General features: G+C 48.0%; 1 protein-coding gene across 10 annotated transcripts in view; it reads right to left on the bottom strand.

Annotated features, from left to right (window-relative positions):
* Nucleotides 1–23,005, bottom strand: part of NFASC (neurofascin) — a 195,593-nt gene that overhangs the window by 94,575 nt on the left and 78,013 nt on the right. For all 10 annotated transcript variants that reach the window (XM_036015545.1, XM_036015546.1, XM_036015547.1 and 7 more), the window contains exon 2: nucleotides 12,001–12,146. The gene's annotated coding sequence lies outside the window, so the exon portion shown is untranslated. The remainder of the gene's footprint in view (nucleotides 1–12,000; nucleotides 12,147–23,005) is intronic.

Here is a 23,005-nt window from a genome sequence, read left to right as displayed (position 1 = left end):
ACCCAAGTCATTTAAGCCAGATACAGGGATCTCCCTGAAATCCCACCTCTTCTCATGCCCTGGCACCAGGACACTTGGACTGTCTCCTTCCCAGTGTCTCTCATTCCCCCTCCCTCTCCACATTCCCACCCGTCTCACCTTTGATATGTATCACGTCTTATGGGCTCCTTCCAATCCATTTTCCATGGTGCTATTACAGTGATTTTTCTAAATCCCCACCTGATCATGTCAGTGCCCTGCTGAAAACTCTTTCATTATCACCCCATCAATCTGCTAAGATCAAATCCAAGCTCCCCAGTGTCTCACACAAGGCTGAGATTGGGCTCCTGCAGGCCTTTCCATGTGCCACCCCCTCCCCCTCCGCCGCCTCCTCCACACACACACCAAATGCTTCCTAATTGAGTGACATGTCATTTTCTAAGCAAGCCACTCCACTTACTACCTCCACTCTTTACATGTGCCATCCTCTGTGTCTGGAAAGGCCTTCTCTCCTTGTCATGCAATTAATTCCCACTCAGTCCTCAAGACCCCACTGTTCAGACATGAACGTGCCCTGCTCAGGAAGCATGCCCTGTGGTCCCCCAGTGCCTACCCCAGCAGAGCTGAGAGTCCTTCTCCACTGTTCCTTAAACCTGCCTCCAAACCTGGGGCACCCAGTGCACTGCGGTAAAACCACACGCTTAACCTAAGGTTGGAGGCCTTTTACGTAAAGGTCTAGGCAGTAAATATATATGCCTCGTGAGACATACATGTCTGTCACAACTGGCCATTGTAAATGAGCAGCTACGGACAATAAGGGGGCCTGCACACGTTCCACTAAAACTTGACTTACAAGCAGGCAGTGGTCTGGAAGCGACTCAGTTCGCTCACCACTGGCCTGAACTTTCCCCCTCTGTGGAGCCCTCGGGGCTCATACCAGGCCCTGACCATTCTCGTGTCCCTGGTGCCGGGTGCGGTCCCTGGCAGGGAGGAACTACAGAATGGAAGATCCAAGCAAATATCTCAATCCTGCCACTCAAGTTCTGTAAATTACTTGATTCCCAAGCCTATTTTTTAAAATCCCTAAAATGAAAATAAATATTTGTTTTGCCTGCTTCAGAGGGTGGTCACGAGACCAAATGCACAGTGCACAGGAACACGAAGCATGATACCAATGTCAGCGTTTCACTGTCCTGATTGTACCCCTTCCTGACGAGCCCGAGTGGCTCTGGTACACGCAGACCTCTATGTCTGCTCTGAATCATGGGTAAACCGAAGTCCAAGAGCAGGCCTGGGATCTGCCCAGCAGGTGGCTGGTCTGGGGCTTAGCCGCAGGCCGCTCACTGCCCTACAGCATCCCCCTGCTCTGGGAGTGAAGGGCAGGCGAGACCATGTCTCCTCTCACTGCTACTCCACTCTCTGTCTCCCAGAGTCCAGGTCCACAGATGCCCTTGCACAGGGTGTGAGAGAGTGTGTGAGACCGATGGATGGCTCAACAGTCTCCAAGGCCACCCTGCGATTTGGGGGTAGTTTCTGGGCTGGCGTCAGCAGGATCTGATGACTGTCTAGCAGTGGCCAATGAGAAAGATGGCGTCAAAATTTCTAGGTTGGGAAAGTGAATTAGGATGATGCTAATAACTGGCATAAAAATACAGAAGGAGACTAAATCTGGTGGGGGTTGGGGTGCAGGGACGTCATAACCTTGGAACTGAATGTGTTCGGTTTGAAACGCTCAGAGCCACAAGCAAAACAGTTCTGCAGATGCTGCGAGGCTGTGCTCCTGAAGTAATGCCTAAGGACACACCACCACACGAATGCTACAAAGCCACACGCCAGCAATTAGTTCTTAGAATAAACCATCAGATGACTGAAATAGTACTGCAAGAACCAAGTAGGGAACACAGTCACCCATCATGCCATGGGATATGGTGGGGGCAAAGAGAGATAATGAAAGCCCAACAGAGCCAACACAAAACAGCCATTCTGCAAGACAAAAACAAAACACAAAAAACACAGCAGACCTTATGATCATTATAGCTGCCCGGAAGCCACCTCTTCAGAAGTTGGAGAGAGGAGCTGAAACAAAGGAGGAAAGAGAGGCGCACGAGCTGAGGGGAGGGGAAGGGCAGGTGGGCAGGGCTGAGGAGCTCAGACGCACCCGCTGTGGGCAGACAGGCAGGCCGGCCCTCAAGTAGTGTTCCCAATACAAACCAATTAACAGTTGCAGATGATTTATACATAAATGGATACCAGAGTGGCTCAGGTTACCACAACAATCATGTTCTCCCTCGCTTTTCATTTCTTTCTTGAAGAAAAGTTCAGTATGGGCTGTGTGTGGCCATACCCTATCACATTCGCCTTGGCAGGAAAGGTGCTGGCCTACTGTGCGGGAGGGACAGTTTCTGCACAGCACAGCACCAGACCGTGCTCCCGCCTCACGCCCCTCCCCAAACAGGCCATCTCCCCTTTGCTCCTGCTCTGCCTAGGACAAAAATGTGGTCCCTTCTCCACAGTGCAAATTGTGTCCTCGCCGAGACCCTGAGTGGCAGCAACCCCCCGGTCGCCATCCCTGATTTCCCACTGAGAGGAGGCTGCAATCTCCCTCACGGGCCCAGCAGGTCACGCGCTCTGTCCAGCGGTCATTTGTCCTTCCTGTGGGGTTAGTTGTTCTCACGTCTGTCTCCTGCCTCACACTCTGAACTTCTGGAGCTCAGAGTCCCTGTCTTGTCTCTCTCTGTAGTGAGAAAGTATAATAAACATTTGTGGGATGAGTGAACAGCTGTCTTATCAAAGACTTCCTATTACTAGGAGATATTTATCCTATGAACAAATGAGCATATTATAAATCCTTGGTTAATATCCCGTTCAACAAAACTGTTGTTACAGCATCAGCCTGACTGATAAAGAATACCGGTAACAACCTAAACTTACGGTATCTGGTCAGCATCCTGCCACAGAGCGTGTCCCTGCTCAGCAGGCCCGCTTCCTTTTTTTCTGAAATCTTTCCTTCACTCCCTCTCAGACCTTCCCGTCTCACCTCAGCTAGGGCCACCCAGCCTTCTCCGTCCTGCACGCAGATTCTCAGAATCCAGGGATTCAGCGGCTCCAAGCATTAGCCCCACACCTGCCATCAACTCCGTTCCCAGCCTCCCCTCCCCCTCATCCCGAGGGCCTCGTGAGCTGCCCTGGGTTCTGAAGTCCACTTTCAGAAGAGGGACTGTTCCAGAACTGGACACTATGGGGGCCTTCCCCGCCCCCCTCCAGCCCTCTGACACCCCTGCCACCTCCCTCCAGTCACTCATGCCAATGAAGGATCGATGCAACAGATGCCGACCCGAGCCCCCTGTACCCCCTCCACTCACAGGCTTCTGAAGGCCAGGGGGCTGGGGATTTCCCAGGAAACCTGCAATACCCCCCCCCCCAAATGAAGATCAATAGCCTATCCCAAAGAGACAGCACCAAGGAAGGAGAAAGACAGAGGGGACTCTGGACGAAGGTAAAATGAGAAGGAGAAACAGCAAGGAGCTCCCTGGCTTCCCCTTCAGAGAGCACCTGCCAAAGAGTTACATTTCCCCAGTCTTCCCTTCACCCCCACGAAGTGGCCCATGTCTCAGCATCTCTAGGAAAGGATGTTCGCCTCTGTAACCCTCCCACTTCTGCTTTTGAAGGGCTGTGGAATAACACTGGAAGAGCCTCCAGGGCACAAGGACTTAACAGCCTAAGAAAGCACTCACCAGCCTGCTTCTAGATCTCTGCCTCTCCCCATGCCCAGGAGAGAGACCCGGCTTCCTCGCCTGTGTTGGGCGGAACCCGTTGTCTTCTGGGATTTTTCAATACCCAAGGAAACCTCGTATAGGGGGTTCAACTCCCCCTTCCCCCTCCTTCCTTCTTGGGGTTGGAAGGAGGTGGGCTCCATCTGCTCCGTGGCTGTGTTTCATTCAGGCTTGGCTCCCTTTCACTGTCATGGGGAGAGATCTGGGAGGAGTGAGGGGCTGTGTGTTTAACCACTGAGAGCGATCTGCTTAGTGGTGGCGGTGGTGGCAGGGGCTCCCTGCAGGCCTTGCTCCTCCTCTCCTTGTCTCAGCTGAGTTTGAGGAGGCCACAGGCTCTCAGGAGTGTGTGAGTGTGAGTGTGTGTGTGTGTGTGTGTGTGTGTGGTGGGGAGTGGATGTGCGGGGAGAACAATGGTATCAGATGGCCCTGATTCCCACCTGGGGAGGAGGTGGAGGGGGATACCTGGGTTTAGGATTAGTGATTTGGCTGAAAACAGCTGTTTCCTGCTCAACACCCAGAACTAATCTATAGGTTGAAACCTGAGTGGCTTGGCTATTAAATTGGGGGCAAGGGAGGGAAGGAGCGGGAAAGAAGAAAGGGGAAGAGACCTTTCCATCAAGATGATCACCGAGAGTATCTAGTGTCCACACAAGGCTCCCCAGGGGCACAGAGCACTCACAGGACACCCCGGCATTCATGACACCAGGCGGGCTGAGGCCCCCAGGAAGGATGCACCCGAGGAGAAACTGCAGCCACTTCAAGGGCGGGAGGGGCATGCATCTTGCTGCCTCCACAGGACTGATGGAGACATTAAGGCACAGGCCTTGGCTGCAGAGACATGCTGCATTCTTTCTCACGACTGCATCCTGTGGGGCTGCCACAGAGCTTTTAACCGCCTCCTTGGAGCGGACTATAGGCTGTCTTCTTTGTTTTCCCTGTTTCTATAACACTGCAACGCACATCCTTGAACATGTACCCTGATATATGAGGAAATGGGCTGCTGCACTGTCTCTTTGAACCCAGGCCAACTGGGCCTGGCACATCGTATCCTGGCACAGAGAGGAAGCTTAAAGTGTACAGGTGGCCTGGTCCACAGCCCGGCCCTGCTGACAGCCCGCCGTACAGGCCCGCGGTAGCTGGGCACCTTGGGAAGGACGTTGTGGTGCTGCAATCCAGCCAGGTTTCTCAAGTTCTTTGGGGCTGCGCATCTGCTCATTATTACTGCCTATCCAGTCACCCTCCGCGGGGCAGGACGAGGGAACAGACGTGGAATGAAAGGACTGTCAAACGCAGTCAGTGTAGCTGCCGACGGCTGACCTACACGCTGTGCAGGCAGGGGCTGGCATGTCTGTGAATAAGTGAATCAGTGCACATCTGTGAATTTCTACTACTTAGGTCCCGCTGACTGGTCCCGCTCGTGATTAACGGAGTTTTCACCAGTCTCGTTCCTAATAAAGATGAGCAGGTAAAGATGGTTGGAAAGGAAACAGCAGTTAACACGCAGGGTATGTGGACAGCTCCTACAGGGAGAAAACCAAGGCCTGAGAAGAGGAGCAGGAAACCGCCCCACTTTCAGGGGATTCTGCCCTCCGGGAAGGGAGGAGCCCCACCTCTCCACAACTCAGGAAGCCAGCTTCTCTCTGTCTGGGCTTCCAGGCTTCCTCCCTCAGGGAGAAAGTTTCACAGCAATTAGACACACATCTTTCTTCACAGCTGGAGAGAGAGGGGTGTCAACTTCCCCACCCCCTCTTCAGTCGGGTGGAAGAGACACCCGGGAGAGTAGCAGCTGTTTCCCCAGGGCCTGTCATTAAAGGGAAATGGCTCAGAGGGGCTGGAGGGGGAAGTGATCATAATTCTGTGTGACAAGTCTCCAGGGGCGGGACCCAAGGTTTGGGCAGGGTAAGAAGGGGACCCCGGGGGGAGAGAAAGTGGAGAATGAAGGCAGAAGGCCAGAAAGGGAGGCGTGGGTTCAGTATGAAAAGACTGAGGACTCCTCAGCAGTGAGACAGTGACCGTGCAGCCCACTAATTCCACTCTTGCGCATGCGCCCGATAGAACCGGAGCCGCATGTCCACAGAAAAATGTGCACACGAGTGCTCGTGACAGCCAAAAAGGTGAGACCACTGTACACCCATCGGCCAACGCATGGAGAAATGCAATGGGGTGTACCTGTGCACTGGGATGCTATTCAGCCATAAAAAGAATGAACTGCTGACATCTGCTATAATACGAATGAACCTCAAAAACATCATGCTGAGTGAAAGAAGCCAGACACAAAGGACCACATATGGGATGACCCCATTCATGTGAAATATGAGGGACAGGGTGACAGGAAGACCAGCGTGGGGGGAAGGGGCGTGGCTGCTAATGGGTGTGGGGTTTTTGAGGGGAGAAGGTGAAGAAAATGTTCTAAAATTGTAATGATGGGTGCCCAGCTCTGTGAATAAATCAGAAATCATTGAGTTGTTTGCCTGGAATAGGTGAATTGTATGGTATGTGAATCATACCTCAATAAAGCTATTGCTTAAAATATTAACAAGAAAAAAGAATTACGTTAGCACTGGGAAGACTTTGTTATAAAACTGTAATATTTCAAAAAGGAAAGGAAGAAAGTCCATTGTGATAGCCATTCGAGAGCAGCAGCCGTGGCCTGAGCCAGCCCATGGTCATGGGCCTCTGCACGGGCCACAAGATGGCCAAGGACACAAGCACCCCAGGAGCATCCGCCACAGGTGCCTCCCCAAGGACGCCAAGTTCGTGTGGACACGATCCGAGGGGTGCGCGCCACACAGATGCCCCAGGCCTCCAAGTGGGGCCTGAGGTCCATCAAGAAAAGGGCGAGGATCTCAACTGTAACTGAAAACTAAAAGGATAAAGGAAAAATGATGGGAAGGGTGTGGACACACATCCCTACCAAAAGGAAGAGAGAGAAGCTGAGCGACACCCTGGTGGCCATGAGGCCGCTGAGCAGCCAAGAAGGACAGAGCCGTCCCCCGTGTATGTAATGAAATGTTCTCAGAAAGAAAAGCAAAGTGGATGATTAAGTTTATAAATGCAGTTTCAAATGTTCAAAGCAATTCATGAACTGAGTTTATTAATGGAATCAAACACATGCTTGTTAAGATTTGAGATTTATGAAGAGAATTTAAAAAAATCTGTCAGTTGGAATGAAAATGTTTTGGGGTTTGTAACTTTAATATATTAAATATGGATTTAAAAAGAAAAGACCCAGGGCTAAGTTCTTATACACCACCTTGAGAGAGGGGCGAGCTGTACGTTTCGGAATGCTGCAGAAGGAACAGCCTGCAAGCGCCATCTCTGCCCCTCGGCATCTTTCCTGAAGACACCGGTGCAAATCCCAGCCATCTTCCTTTCAGACGCAGCCTCCTGGCCCCGGGCGCTGCCCAGCGGGCTCCCAGGCTCCCTGAATGGGATGTCCACTTAGAGACTAGGTCACTGTCCATCTGCTCACGATGTCCCTCATGTTAAGCTGCTCACTCCAACCTCTATTTGTGGGATCCCAGCCTGATTTCAACAGAGTAAGGCTGTAAAGCCATTTGAAAACCATACACTGAGCTAACACAGGACAAAAATAAGGGGCATGAGGACAGGAGAACTTGGGTTGGGGGAAAGAGAGATGACCTTTACCCCTTAACCAGACTATGAGCTTCCTGAAAGTGAGTGTCTTCCACCTTTTTTCTGTGTCCTTCATGGGAGCAAATGCCACCAAAAAGCAGAACATGATTGGGCTTAATAGACGTGAAAAAAAACTTAGCCAGGAAACCGCACAGGCCGGGGGAAACACATCTATGTGGATTCAGAGATGGCATGTCATGGGGAAGTGACTCACAATCTTCCCGGAACACGTACAGGGCACAGACACAGAGCCACACGCCCGAGTTTCAGTCCCGCCTCAGCCACTTGCCTGCCATGTGGTCTTCAGCAATCTGTTTACTCTCTTAGAGCCTCGGTTTCTGGTCTTTGAGCAGAATGGATACTTATTGTAATCTTGTGATGATTATTAATTAAACAGATTAAATGTGTTAACTCATTTTATTTGTTTTTTTGAGTTAATTTGTTTTAATGGATGGGGGTGTGTGTATGTGTGTGTGTGTGTGTGTGTGTGTGTGTGTGTGTATTTCTATATTTATGTTAATAGATATGTAAAATTATCTAACCCAAGACCTGACAGAAACTTGGCATTCAGAAACCACTGGTCCCTTCTTTCCCCCAAGTTGCAGCTGCTATATTGCTTTGCTAAATGGCTTCGGACAAGCTTGCCTTTCAAATCTACAAAACTACTTTGTATATCTACAAAGTACACAATGTCTGTGCTAATAACCGCATGCTGGCTCTGTGACCCAGGAGTTATTATTTACTCTCAGAGCCAATGTACGGTTGTCCGCAGAGGCACCAGAGAGAAAGGGAGGCTCCTGCAAGACCCCAGACCAGCCAAAGTGGTGGTGGGCTCCCCTCTCCCCTGCTTTTGCCAGGGTCTCCTTAACCAAAGCCCTTTACACTCCTGAAGACCCTATGCCTTCTTTATGCCAGCTTCTTCCACCAATGCCCATGACCTATGACAGCAAATGCACTTGGGTGGAGCAGGCCCCAGAGAGGTAGCTGGCTCAGCTCTTCAGAGGTCACTTCTATCCTGCTGGCAATATTGGTTTAGCTGCTGATGGTTCCAGGATAGCAAATCCCCGGTTGCATTTTTAAATTCCTTTCTGACATGATAAGGGGGCCCAGGGAGGAAGGGACGAAGACAGCGGGAGGGAGCAGCATCTGTTCCTCCTCTCCTCCCTCCAGCCCTGTGCATTTACATCCAACACAGACATCAGTCTGGACCCAACTGCCATCCTGGCAGGCTGCTAGAGGCTGGAGGAGATGTGAAAACACAGGAGCCTGGAGGAGGGGAGGTGGGACAGACAGGGGAGGGCTGTTTCCTGCATTGTATGTACCACTTGTCTAGGAGTCTGGTGCAAAGCGCAGGCAACTCCGATACTTACACCAGACACTGCCGGCTCCAGTGGTGCCGAAGACAGCTTTGTGATGTGTGCCCTGAGCAAGCATGCAGAAGGCCTCCCTTTGCTATGGTCCGTGGTCCTCTCATGAGAAACCCAAACTCTGAGTTGTGACATGCCATTTCAAACCCAGCAGCCCAGCCTCCAGTAACAAGGTGGGTTTATCAGGCAGCAGGAAAGGCTGAGAGCAGTGAATCACTTTAGCAGAAACAAGGTGATAACACCAGCTACTAAGGGGAACAGATTTCATGGCTGCCACCCACACCCCCTCACCTAGTCCTGCAGATCTCAGCGCTCCCAGAAAGGGGCCAAGCACGGGTGCTGCCTCAGCGGCCTGGAATCGGCCGTGGGCAGGGGGTGGGAAGCAATACAGACCATTCCTAATGCAGCTCCATGGGCCTGTCCCCTCACCACCCCATGGCTCTGTGTCCTGAGCCCATGCTGCCTGCGATGGCCTGTTGTAATGTTTCTGAAGGAGAGAGGCCTATATTCTCCCCAGCAGGCAGGGGGGCTTAGGAGCGTGAGTGCAATTAACCAGATGGATCCACTTGGGAAATTGAAGGCCTGGGGAAGCTGGTCCCCAGCTTCCCAATATGCCAGAGGGCAGGTGTCCACTTGGTGAGGACCAGGTGCTGAAGCACTGGGGGTGGGGAGAGGAGGAGGGGAGAGACTGCTGTGAGCGCAGGAAGGTGCTTCTCTGGAGCTGGGGGTAGGGGTGGAGGAGTGTGCCCCCAAGCAGATGCCTGGGGCAGCTCCAGATGGCAGTGGCCTCAGAACAAAAGGACAAGAGCCAGAGGGAAGGAGGACCACTAAATGGAGGACTTGCTTTTATGAGGCTTCCTAAATGGAGAGGCAAAATCGGATTCCCACCTGGAAGCCGGTAGAGGCTTGCTCAGAAAAGTTATACAGGGGTTCCAGGGAGACTTGAAACAAGCCACTTGAAAATACACTGCGGCCAGAACCCAAACGGTCAGTGGTCAGCAGTCAGTGGCGCGGCTCCCAGTGCGGGGCTGTGAGACTTGAATTCAGGTGCTGCACCGGCTTAGACAGGGAGCTGAGAGCACGTTCCCAGTCTTTCTGTACTTCCGTCACCAGGAAAACGTGGGCAATCACGGGCCCTCTCTCACGGGGCTGCTGTGAGGAGGACTAAAAGGAAAGTGCAGGTTGAGTACAGAGCATGTGGCCTGGTGTGGGGGGCGTGGCCAAAATGTTGATTATTATGATGATGATTATGATCCTCCAAAGAAACCTGGATCAGCTCCCCTTCTCTCAGAACTTACTGTCCCCTCAAAAGCTGCATGTCCCTGCTCTCGGGCATTCTCTGCGCTCCTTTTTAAAGCCTCTTGCAATGTGTGGGTGCCTCCACCCCACGGGGGCAGTGTCGTCAGGGCAGGGAAAACAACCCACCACTCATGCGTCTGAGTGTAGCGCAGCCTCTGTTGCTAGTTAATTCTGTGAATCTTGGAGAAATAACTTTTTGGGCCTCAGTTCATTCACCAGTCCAGCAGGAGCGATGGTGCCAGCCTTGCTCCCGGCACAGCAGGGTCAGCAAAGTGAAATGGCACAATATAAATGGACACGCGGCAGAACTGAGGCTCTGAACCAACACCGGGGTTTCCTGATTAGCTTCACATGCCCAGAGTGTGCTCTGCGTCAGGCGGGACACCTAACGTGACTCCAGCTGCCCACAGGTGTGCTGTGGGGGGAAGGTCTCCTGGGCTCCTTAGGCAGCCAGAGTGTTTGTGCCCAGGGAGGGCTGTGAAGATGGTCTGGGGGGAACAGGGATAGGAAGTGGGGAGGGCACATGAAAAAGTGCCAGGAGAGGGGACATGGTGACACAAAGCTGGACTAACTCCCAGTTCTGTCACAAACAGGGGATCTGTTCCCACATCGTTCTGCATATCTTTACATGTTCATTAAAATAACCTGGCATACCACTTTTGCAGCCAGAGTCCTCCAAATACACTATAACAAAAGAATGGGGCCCCTCCCCACCACTGCCAGCCGGTATATTCAAGCTCCACGTTCAGTAACAACATCCGGTGAAAAAGCCGGGTGGTCAGGTGGGGTCCCCAGGTGGTCCCTACAGCCTGTTCTAAGCACGCTGCAGCCCTAATGGGCCCTCACAGAAGCCACCTTAATAGACAAGTACATCTGAGCTGCTGTTGTATGATAAATAATAATAACCTTCATTTACCGAACACCTGCTATATGCTAGGCGTTGTGCAAGGCTCTTTATATGTTTAAACTTTGATTTAATCTTTACAACAAGATGTTCATTATTAATAATATCCCATTGTATAGACCAGCAAGCTCAGGCCTGGGAGTGATTAGAAATTTTCCTGTGGTCACAAAGCAAGCAGAGCGGGATTCTGTCCGGATCCCACACCCATGTCATTCACACGTGTGCTCCCACCTTGCCACCCGCCTCCTGCCCACGGCCTCCCAGCCCCATCTCCAACTCTCTCTGGGAGAAAAGAAGACATCTGGAAGGGGAGCTGGAGCCAGAAAGACAAATGGCAATGAGGCCCAAAGTCAAGAAGAGGAACACCCTTCTCTGTTCAGGCGCCCAGGAAGACTCCCCCACCTGCAGCCTCCAGGCTGTGAGTGTGGGGGTCCACTGTCAGTTACTTCTTGGTTGAAACCGTAGCCCTCACTTCTTGCATGTCCTCCCCTGGCTTGATATTAAAACGGGAGATGCTGGCAGCAGCAGGGAATTCTAACCCAGATGGAACAATGCAAACCCTGGACATGGAGTGTGGCTTCAGTGATGTCGGCCTCGGCCCCTTACTGCTCCCAGACAGCTGTCCATCTGCCAGGGCCCAGCACCCCGCCTGGAGGAGGGGTCCTCAGACTGCCTCCAGGAGTCCAGGACTGTTACTCAGGAGGCTCTGGTCGTGGAGGCCAGGCTAAGGGGGGATGCTGGTTACAAACAAAGCTGCTTCCAGAGTTCTCCACTAAGGGGAACCGTGGTGACAGGGGCAAGGCTCAGCCAGCTGACAGCATCTTTGGGGGAGGGGGAGGGGCAAACGCTCTCCCAGTGCCAGCATCCTTGCAAAGGAGGGCCTAGAGGTCTGGCTCTGTGGCCGACTCTGGGGAGAAAGAACTCCCCCTGCCAGAAGATTCTGGGGTCCAGGCAAAGAACCTCCTCTCACCAATGGAGCAAGAGTCAGGGACTTCCCCGCCCTCACCCTCCGGGACGAGCCCCAGGCCCGAGCCCCACTCACCGTCTCTGCCTCATTCAGCCTCCTTCTTGCAACACCAGGGGAGGCTCCCTCTCAGTCTGCAGCGGGAAGGACACCTCCGGTGTCCCAAAGTGCACATATGTCAATCAACGTCACAAAGCAAACACAAAGAAGACCCCAGGGTCACTCTAGGAAAGAAAGAGAACAGGCTTTGTGGTTTGCTGCTTGTCCATTCACTGGGAAATGACATCTGGGCCCACCCTTACTGGGAAGATTCTGCATAGCATAACTGTGTCTTTGTTCAAGGGAGTTCAAAGCGCTCTGCTGAAACAGGGCAGCGGCGGCAAGGTGCCTAAACATGTTAGACTCTGGGCCGGTGGGGGGTCATCTCTCTCATCCATAAGGTCATTATTGGTGCCCTGACACCATGATCTAACTGCTGAGTCCCTAGTTGCCTAAAGGAGTTAAGGCATATCTCAAAGAATCTCTCCTACACCCAAGGGAGAATTTACTCTTAATTATCACATTAATTTTCTTAACTTACTTAGGAGAACTATTAGGTTTTTCTTCCCCATCTACAGATAATCAGACTGAGTTCACAGTAAATAAATCTGTAACACTTTGAAAGGAGATATCATTTTAGTGTCAGGGGACACGGATTTGGGTTCTAGCTTATTACGTCAGGCGAGGTGGATCACTGCCCTCCCGCGTCTCAGGTTCTGCGTCTGTAAGTGGGAAGAGGGCACAGGAGGGAGGGTCGACCACAGGGCCTTCAGTGAGGATGTTGCAGGTTCGCGTCCCAGCTCCAGTCCTTCTGGGCAATCACTTAAACTTTTTCAGTACAGGTGACATAGCTCATTTAACTATTTGCTTTAAAATTAAAATGTATCTGCAGGAAACGGTAAAATCCGGGTCTGTAGAGGGAAACGCGGCACCATCTATCAAAGTAAGCGTGCTCACTGTCTGGCCCAGACGGCCCAGGCCCAGTGCTCTGTCTGGAACACGCCCTGCACGGCTACGCTGTGATCTTCAGGACTGCTACCACATTGGAAAAAAAGGAAAAAATGTGTTTACAATACTACCATTTGTTTAAGAAAAAGGGAGGAACAAAATGTATGTATATATTTGCTTATATTCTTTTAAAATACAATAAAAGATAAAACATAAAATTTCAAAGGCCTACAGGGAGGGGGAGGAATGAGGTGGACAGGACAGGGAGAGAAGCTGGACTTTGAATACACCTTGTTTCATGGATTTGCTTTGGAACGTGTGTCTGACAAAATTATAGAACACATCATTTTTAAGAGCAATCCCTAAAGTAAACATAAAATGCAATGAATGAGTCTGTCTCTGTGTCCAGTTGGTCGGCATAACCGCACAGAGGGAAAGGCAAGCACAGGAAGTGCACCGCGCAGCCTCAGAGGAAAATGCCGGAAGGGCAAAAAGAACTGCCCCCAACCCTGAACTGTTTTCAATAATCTATTGCTAATACTATGGTGGTGGTTTTATTATTATTGTTATTACTATTATTATTATTATTATTCTGGTACTTTTGTATGTGATTTAGGGATAAATCAAATGAGTAATAGTACTGATGTTGCTGAGAAACAAGAGTTTCTTCTTTTTCTTTCTTTTTTTAAAGATTTTATTTATTTATTTTTAGAGAGGGAAGGGAGGGAGAAAGAGAGAGAGAAACATCAATGTGCGGTTGCTGGGGGTCATGGCCTGCAACCCAGGCATGTACCCTGACTGGGAATCGAACCTGCGACACTTTGGTTCACAGCCTGTGCTCAATCCACTGAGCTACGCCAGCCAGGGCAGAAACAAGAGTTTCTTGTTGAAAGGAGACACAAATGTAAAATTGATGAGATCAGGCCAAAATTCTGTAGCCCTGATTGCAAATGGAAAGTATCAGTGTGTTTTATCTTTCACACACACACACACACACACACACGCACCCACGGGTGCTTCCTAGCTTTGTTCACTGTGAGGCCTAGAAACAAGGATCATTCTAGTAGGAATGAACACCCCTACCAATCAGATTATGAATTCTAATCACCACCCCCCACAAGGAAACGCAGCTTCCTTGGAGAAATGTCTGACGCAGCCAATGTGCAGGCTGAGCCCAGAACACCGCGTCACACCAGAGCAGCGAACAAAGGTCAGAGATGACGGGAGCTGTGCCCGGAGGACTCAGAAGCCAGCCTGGAGGGGGCTCCCCGGCCAAGCTGAGCCCCAGTGAGGATCGTGTCGCTGTAGGAGAATGAAGCGCAGCAAATGTGTTTCAGCCGCAGAAATCCCTAATAACGTTCTCTAAAACTCCAACTAACCCACGAGTCACCATTTGGGGATGTTACGGAAATACTTCATTATTCTGCAAACTGGTGAATCAAGCAAAAGAAGGAGTGGGCAGAGGTCCAGCTGAGTCGAGATTGGCCTTGGACCGATAATTGTTGAAGAGAATAATGGGTAGATCAGGTTCATTGAATTATTCTCTCCTCTTTTGCAAAACATTTTCAAAATAAAAATAAATTGTAAGCATCAGAACAGGTTGAGAAGTCATTAGAGTGCTAATTCTCGCACACCCATTTAATCTGAGCAGCACTCCAGACCAGGACAAGGGATACTGAGAGCACTGCCCCCAGTCCACACCAGAGGGACAGGGGTGTAAAGAACCCCTGAGTCAGGATTCAGTCCCACCCGCTCTTACCCCCGAAGGCCACTGCTCCACAGCTGCCTTGTCAATGCCCTCATTTGTATAGCTGGGCAAATACAACTTTCCTTGCCTATATGCCTAATAATTCTCTGTACATATATTTTACTGGGGTAATTTGAAAACTGGAGGTCAGATCTGTTCTTTGGGGCTGCCATGAGGGTCAAATGAGAGCTCTGATTTGAAGACAGACAGACGGATATAAAGACAGACAGAAGCCCTGGCTGGCATAGCTCAGTGGATTGAGCGTGGGCTGCGAACCAAAGTGTCGCAGGTTCAATTCCCAGTCAGGGTACATGTCTGGGTTGCAGGCCATGACCTCCAGCAACCACACATTGATGTTTCTCTCTCTATCTCCCTCTCTTCCCTCTCTAAAAATAAATAAATAAAATCTTAAAAAAAAAAAAAAAAGACAGACAGAGAACCCTTACAGACAAGCGAGACCACAATCACCACCAGCACTTTTATGGGCTAAACGACAAGTGAGACTTCAAGCCCAGAAAACAGCCTCTCTGCCTGACCCAGCAGGGATGAAAGGCTCCAGGAAGGACACCTGATGCTCTGGGGAGAAACATGGATGAAGAAAGATATTTGATGTCCTTGAAGGCTGCAGGACCAGTGGCTCCCAGTCACTGATGGGTGGGGGACCGGGGCCAGGTGCTGGGTGCCTGGGGCACAGCCTCCAGACTCCGGAAGGCCAGATGACTACTGGGTTCCTCCGAATGAGGCCTGGTCTGGACAGTTGAGTAATGCCCAGGGTAGGGCACTCACCAAGGACAAGAGGACAAGAGGAAGGTGCAGAATGTCAGGCTGAAGACAGAAAGGAGTGCCTGGGTTGCTCGCCAGGTCCCAAACTGCTCTCTTGGGGTTCGTATCTTAATGTCTGCCTGGGGAGCATTTAGAGTCCTTCTCAGCAAATGTTCATGCTCAGACTGTTCTCCTCTCTGCCACAGAACAAACACTGGTCTGGGAAGTCTCCCACACTTTTTCCTGGTTGAAAGCCTTTGATTCCATCAGTGTGTATATCTGGAGAAGCAGAAAATAAACTTCTCCCGGTCCTGTGCTTCTGCCCCTGATTGTTTGGGGTGTGCTCGGGGGTCGAGATTCAAACACTTGTTCTATCTCTGTCTCTGTTTCTCTCTCAGAGTTCTTATTTAAACATTTAAAAATTATTTTACTTGCTATTTGAAGAGTTAATCATTCACATGATGTGAAACTCAAAAGACACAAAAGAGTATACAGTAAATGTGTGTGTGTGTGTGTGTGTGTGTGTAACTTTCTCTCCTGAACCAGTCCACTGCTTTCCAGTCCCACTCTGCGCCTCTCCCAGCCAGCCACTGTCACCAGACTCATGTGAGACTGTCTACGCATACACAGATACATTTTTAAAGCCACAGCAAAACAGGCACAGGACTTGCATGCTGAAGACTATGCAACACTGATGAAAGAAATCACAGATCTAAATAAATGGAGAGACATTGTGTTCGAGGATTGGAAGACTCAACAGAGTAAATATGCAAATTCTCCCCAAATGAACATCCTCGTTGAATGCAATTTCTATCAAAATCTCAGCAAAAGTTTTAGTAGATATAGATTATTCTAAAACAAAAACAGGAGAAGCTCTTTGAAGTCTAGGGCTAAGCAACAGTTCTTGGATTTGATGCCAAAAGCATGATCCATCAAAGGAAAAATGGATAAAATGAACTCCATCAAAATCAAAACCTTTGCTCGGTGAGAGAGGGTGGAGAGTGGGACCAGCCACGTGTGTGACGGCAGCTCTAGGAAACGGGAATAACTCTCAAAACTCGGCAGTGAAGACCCAAACAGTTCAAGTAGAACATGGCCAAAAGACAGTTCACTGAAGTATATATTCAAATGACACATACACACTTGAAAAGATGCTCAACATCATTAGCCATCAGGGTAATGCAAATTAGAACCACAATGGGAAAAAACAAACAAACAGTGAGATATACACCTATCAGAACAGCTAAAAAAAGAGTGACCTAGTAATCCCACTATTAGCTATTTAGCCAATAGAAATGAAATATATGTCCACACAAAAGCCTACATGTGAATATTTACACCACATTTATTCATAATTGCTAAAAACTAGAAACAAGCCAAAGACCTGTTAACAGGTGAGTTGATAAATGAACTGCAGTAACACAAAGAAATACTATTTACCACTAAAAAGAAATGATCTACTGATACATGCAGCAACTCAGAGGTATCTCAAATATATCATGTTAAGTAAAAGAAATGAACCTCACAAAGCTACATACCGTACGACTTAGTTTATGTGACATTCTACAAAATGCGAACTTGAGGGACGTAATAGAGATCACTGGTTACCACAGGCTGAAGCTGGGAGGAGAGGATTAGCTGGAAAGCGTACGATAGAACTTTTCAGAATGATGGAGAGATATTCTGTGTTTGATTATGGTGGTAATTACACAACTATATGAGTTTGCAAAATTCATAGGACTGTACACCTGACAAAGCTGAATTATATTTTATGGAAATTATTCCTCTGTAAACCTCCTTGGGAAAAAAAAACCCTTAAGGTACATGCGAAGACAGGTTAGAACCTAGCAGAAGATACTGAGTGTGCACGCACCTGACAAAGGATTACTCTCAAGAACATGTATAAAGAAGGACTATTGTCAGAAAGACAATAGAGAATAAGTGTTGGCCAGGACGTGGGGAAAGAAACCCTTGTGTGCTGGTGGTAGGATTATAAATTCTGTAGCCACTATGAAAAACAGTATAGCGATTCCTCGAAAACTTAAAAATAGAACTACCTATGATCCAGCCATTCAACTGCTGGGTATTTATCTAAAGAAATGAAAAACACCAATTTGAAAAGATACACGCACCCCATGTTCGCTGCAGCAGTATTTATGATGGCCAGATACCGGAGCAACCTAGGGGGCTGTCGATAAAATGAGTGCATAAAGAAGATGTGGTACACGCAGGGGAGGGCAAAAGGAGGTTTACAGTTGTGAGTACATGAAACAGAGTTTATCCTTGTACTATTGGTTATTAATTACTGTATTATTTATTTGTATTACAACTGTAAACCTACTTTTGCCCACCCCTATACACACAATGGGATACCACTCGGCCACAAAAAAGAGGGAAGTCTTGCCATTAGAGGGTGTTGAGGGAAGTGAAATAAGTCAGACAGAGAAAACAAACACCACATGATTTTACTTATGTGTGAAATCTGAACAAACTAGTAAACAAACTGGAAACTAACTCATAGACACAGAAAATGAACTGATGGTTGCCTGAATGGGGTGAGAGTGCAGACGGGTGGAAACACTGAAAAAGGTTAGAAAGCAGAGACTTCCCGTTGTGAAATAGGTCACAGGGGCATGAAACACAGCACAGGGAGCACGGTTGATTGCTCTGTGTGGTGCCAGATGGGCACCAGACTTACGGCACTGGGCCTTGTAAAGTATATAAATGTTGTGTATTGAAATTAATAGAATGTTTTATGTCAATTACAATCTAAAAATAAATAAAAAAGAAATGTATAAAGAACTTCTTTAAGTAAATAAGAGGATAAATAAACCAACTGCAATAAAAGCAAGAGATAAACAGAAATACTTATGACCTGTAGACATACTGGGGACCCTGGCTCCTGTGGCTCAGTGGGTTGAGCGCTGGCTGTGAACCAAAAGAACGTCGGTTTGATTCCTGGTCAGAGCACATGCCTCCTCAGAGGCAACCGATCACTGTTTCTCTCGCACATCAATGTTTCTTTCCCTCTTCCTCCTTCCCTTCCCCTCTCTCTAAAAAATAAATAAAATCTTTTTAATAAAGACCATAATGAAATATCAATTGGCAAAAATTATGAAGTCTGACTATATCAAGCATTGAAAAAGGTTGAAGACCTACAGAGTTTGTCCTACAACCATTACTGAAGTTTTACTTTGCTTTCTAAAGTGGACAACAGGACTTCCGGCCAAGATGGACACATAGGTAGACACACTGTGTCTCCTCCCACAACCAAAAGGACAACAACAAATTTAAAAACAAAGAACAACCAGAACTGACAGGAAATCAAACTGTATGGAAGTCTGGCAACCAAGGAGTTAAAGAAGAAACATTCATCCAGACCGGTAGGAGGGGCAGAGACAGGCAGCCAGGGTGGAGAGGGCTCCCAGCAAGGCAGTGGCTGGTCCCACATTCACATGCGGGTAAACCCAGAGGAACCACTGAGGAGAGAGACAGACCGCACAACCCAGGACCCCAGCACAGGGAAACAAAGCCTCAATCCTCTGATTGAAAACACCTGTGGGGGTTGAAGCAGCAGCAGGAGAAACTCCCAGCCTTACAGGAGAGTTTGTTGGAAAGACCCACAGGGTCCTAGAATGTACACAAACTCACCCACCTGGGGATCAGCACCAGAAGGGCCCAATTTGACTGTGGGTAGTGGGGGAAGTGACTGAGATCCAGCAGAGAGAGGAGGAAGCACCACTGTTCCCTCTTGGATCCCTCCTCCACATACAGCACCACAATGCAGTGACTGGGGTGCCCTGCCCTGGTGAACATCTAGGGCTCTACCCCTCACTATGTAACAGGTGCGCTGAGACAAAAAAAAAAGGTCCAAATGAAAGAACAGTTCCAGAAAAAATACAACTAAGTGACAAAGAGATAGTCAACCTATCAGATGCACAGTTCAAAACACTAGTAATCAGGATGCTCACAGAACTGGTTGAATTTGGTCACAAATTGGATGAAAAAATGAAGGCTATGCTAAGTGAAATAAAGAAAAATATACAGGGAACCAACAGTGACAGGAAGGAAACTGGGACTCAAATCAGCGGTTTGGAGCAGAAGGAAGAAATAAACATTCAACCAGAACAGAATGAAGAAACAAGAATTCAAAAAAAAAATGAGGAGAGGCTGAGGAACCTCCAGGACATCTTTAAATGTTCCAACATCCGAACCATAGGGGAGCCAGAAGGAAGAGGAAGAGCAAGAAATTGAAAACTTATTTGAACAAATAATGAAGGAGAACTTCCCCAATCTGGCAAAAGAAATAGACTTCCAGGAGGTCCAGGAAGCTCAGAGAGTCCTAAAGAACTTGGACCCAAGGAGAAACACACCAAGGCACATCATAATTACATTACCCAAGATTAAAAATAAGGAGAGAATCTTAGAAGCAGCAAGAGAAAAGAAAACAGTTACCTACAAAGGAGTTCCCATCAGACTGTCAGCTGATTTCTCAAAAGAGACCTTACAGGCAAGAAGGGACTGGAAAGAAGTATGCCAAGTCATGAAAGGCAAGGACCTATATCCAAGATTACTCTGTCCACTAAAGCTCTCATTTAGAATGGAAGGGCAGATAAAGTGCTTCTCAGATAAGGTCAAGTTAAAGGAGCTCATCATCACCCAGCCCTTATTATATGAAATGTTAAAGAAACTTATCTAAGAAAAAGAAGATGAACAAAACTATGAATAGTAAAATGACAACAAACTCACAACTATCAACAACTGAACCTAAAAACAAAACCAAACTAAGCAAACAACTAGAACAGGAACAGAATCACAAAAATGGAGATCACATGGAGGGTTAGCAACAGGGGAGTGGGAGGGGAAGAGAGGGGGAAAAGGTACAGAAAATAAGTAGCATAGATGGTAGGTAGAAAATAGACAGGGGGAGGGTAAGAATAGTATGGAAAATGTAGAAGCCAAAGAACTTATATGTATGACCCACGGACATGAACTAAAGGGGGGAAATGTGGGTGGGAGAGGGTGTGCAGGGCGGAGGGGAATAAAAGGGGAGAAGTGGGACAACTGTAATAGCATAATCAATAAAATATATTTTAAAAAGTAAAAGAAAATAAAAATAAAGTGGACAACAGGGTGTTGATGGTGGGAGGGTATAAGAGCACCAAATGGCACTGGAAAAAATATAACAAAGACTATATATTTAAAAATAAAATAGAATATTCACAAACTATCATTGAGCAAATCTACTCCTAGGCACAGGCCCCCGAGCCACTCGTGCACGTGTCCAAACTGTCCCTTCCGGCACTAGTCACCGCAGCGAAAACCTAGAGAAAGCCCCAAAGTTCAACAACAGAGAAACTGATAATTAAACTGTATTAGAGTCAAATGATGAAATGCTATATTACACAGCAGGCAAAATAAGTGAATTAGAGTGCTATGCAATGAAATTGCACAATAAGCAGAGGGAATAAAAGAAAACAGGATGTGGGAAACTTACTACAACTCAGCAACAATGAAACAACCCAATTCAAAAATGGGCAAAGAACTTTAATAGACATACAAATGGCCAACGAGCACATGAAAAGATGTTGAATGTCACTGATCATGAGCAAAATGCAATTAAAACTAAAATGAGATACCACCTCACACCCATTAGGATGGATGCTATCAAAAACACGGGAGGAGGAGAGAGGGGGAAAAGGTACAGAGAATAAGTAGCATAGGTGGCAGGTAGAAAATAGACAGGGGGAGGGTAAGAATAGTATGGGAAATGTAGAAGCTAAAGAACTTATGACACATGGACATGAACTAAAAGGGGGGAATGTGGGTGGGAGAGGGTGTGCAGGGTGGAGGGGAATAAAGGGGGGGAATGGGACAACTGTAATAGCATAATCAATAAAATATATTTTAAAAAAGCACGGAAAACCACAAGCGCTGGTTGAGTATGTACAGAATTGGAACCCTCCCGCAGTGCTGAAGGAACCAGCCTCTATGGAAATGGTACAGCCTCTATGGAAAACAGCACGGTAGTTACTCAAAATATTAAAAATAGAATTTCCATATAATCCTGCAGTTCTACTTCTGGGTATATAACCAAAAGAACTGAAAGTAGAGTCTCCACAAGGTATTTGTACACGTCTGTTCATAGAAGCATATTCACAACAGCCAAAAAGTAGAAACAACCCAAATGCCCGTGGATGGATGAGCAAATGAATGAAATGTGGTATGAACACACATCCGAATATTAGTCAGCCTTTGAAAGAAAGGAAACTCTAACACATGTTACAACACGGAGAAACACCAAGGACATCATACTAAGTGAAATAAGCTTGCCACTAAAGGACAGCTACTCTATGATTCCACTCACAGAGGTACCTGGCACAGTCACACTGACGGAGACAGAAGGCAGGATGGGCGTGCTCGGGCCTGGGGGTGTCTGGGGCCTGGGGGTGTCTGGGGACTGGGGGAGTCTAGGGACCGGGGGAATCTGGGGACAGGCGTTGCTGTTTAACAGGCACCGCACTGCCGTTTTGCAGGAGGAAAGGAGTTCTGAAGACTGGTTGCAAAACAATGCTAGTGTTCTTCACACTGCTACTGAGCTATGTATATGAAAATGGTTAAGATGGTAAATTTTATATCATGTATATTTTATCACAATTAAAAATAAAAATTTTTAAAAAGATAGTTACTTCCTGTAGTGGGGGGGGGGCGGAGAGGTGGTAGTGGGACCGTAAGCTGAGAGACTGGCTAGTTATCAAAGTTTTATCTTTTGTTGTGGGTGGTGGGTTTGCAGGGACTTATGCTATTATAAATTAATAAGTAAAGAGATGAATGGGTGGAGGAACAGGAAGGCAGTTAAGAGGGAGAGAAGGAAAGAGTTATTAAGCAGGAGGAGGGAGGGTACAGGCACCAATGAGAATGAGTCATGAGCCGAGGATTGTAATACTACCCCGATGCTGTTTGCCTGAGGTCCCAAAATAAAAGAAAATATGTTCTGACAATTGAATTCTGGATGATATTATATAAAAGGCATCTCATAATTCTCTGATGGAACTCCATCACTCAAGGTGATAAGAAAAGTGATGCAGAGACAGGGGAGAAATGCGGACGCAGCTCCAAGACGTACATTCCATGGCCTCTCTAAGGTCACACGACAAAGTCTAGCCCTTTCCAGCTGTGTTTGTTAAAACAGCAGCAGCAAGGAGGGAGAGTTAAGGACAGACACCCGTTCCTGCACTAACCATTCCTTTCAATGCTCACATTTCTCTGAGGAAGTCATGATTACCCTGACTTTACACATGAGAAGTCTGAAGGACAGTGATGTCAAGCACCTTGCCTGGGACTTTGCAGTGAGTGAGTGGCAGAGCCAAACTCAAACCCAGGCTGGCCCCCAAGGCCCACACTCCTTTCATGCCCTATGGGAACCCAGCTGACAGCAATGCAGCAAAATACCAACTACTACCTTGTCAAAGGCCCTGTGGAAGGCACAAAGATTAGCAAACTCCACAAGGGATTTCTTTAAAACGTGTCTTTGTAATTATCTCAGAAAATTGTTATTATTCCCAAGGGGGAAAAGGTGCAACTATA

Source organism: Phyllostomus discolor, chromosome 14, assembly GCF_004126475.2.
Source record: "Phyllostomus discolor isolate MPI-MPIP mPhyDis1 chromosome 14, mPhyDis1.pri.v3, whole genome shotgun sequence".
Lineage (NCBI taxonomy): Eukaryota > Metazoa > Chordata > Mammalia > Chiroptera > Phyllostomidae > Phyllostomus > Phyllostomus discolor.
This window is presented reverse-complemented; position numbering and strand designations above follow the sequence as displayed.